Source organism: Suricata suricatta, chromosome 7, assembly GCF_006229205.1.
Source record: "Suricata suricatta isolate VVHF042 chromosome 7, meerkat_22Aug2017_6uvM2_HiC, whole genome shotgun sequence".
Taxonomy (NCBI): Eukaryota; Metazoa; Chordata; class Mammalia; order Carnivora; family Herpestidae; genus Suricata; species Suricata suricatta.
Window position 1 is genome coordinate 33,312,555 of NC_043706.1, and position 302 is coordinate 33,312,856.

The following is a 302-nucleotide window of genomic DNA, read 5'->3' on the forward strand; positions in this document are numbered from 1 at the left end:
ACCCCCGGCCCGGGCCCCAGCGCGCACTCGCAGGGCTGCGGCGGCGGGGAGGCTGCGCGCAGAGCGCAAGCCGCGAGCACAAACAGGGCGAGGAGGCTGGTGTGAGCGCCTGGGCCCGGTGCCAGCGCGCCGGGGCTGGAACACAATGTCCCGAGCGGGCGGGCGAGCGGGGAGCGAGAACAGCCTGACTCAGCAGCTGGGTAAGTGGGTGTGCTCGCTCACCAGATCAACCGCCCTTGCAGCCTGCGGTCAGCGACGACCCGACTCTCGGAGGCTCCCTCGAGCCCGGGGGAGGAGGAGGG

The 302-nt window shown here is 73.5% G+C and overlaps 1 long non-coding RNA gene across 1 annotated transcript in view; it reads right to left on the reverse strand.

Annotated features, from left to right (window-relative positions):
- Positions 1 to 302, reverse strand: part of LOC115297109 — a 1,612-nt gene extending 1,310 nt beyond the window's left edge. The window contains exon 1 of the long non-coding RNA XR_003911282.1: positions 223 to 302. This is a non-coding gene — a long non-coding RNA (uncharacterized LOC115297109). The remainder of the gene's footprint in view (positions 1 to 222) is intronic.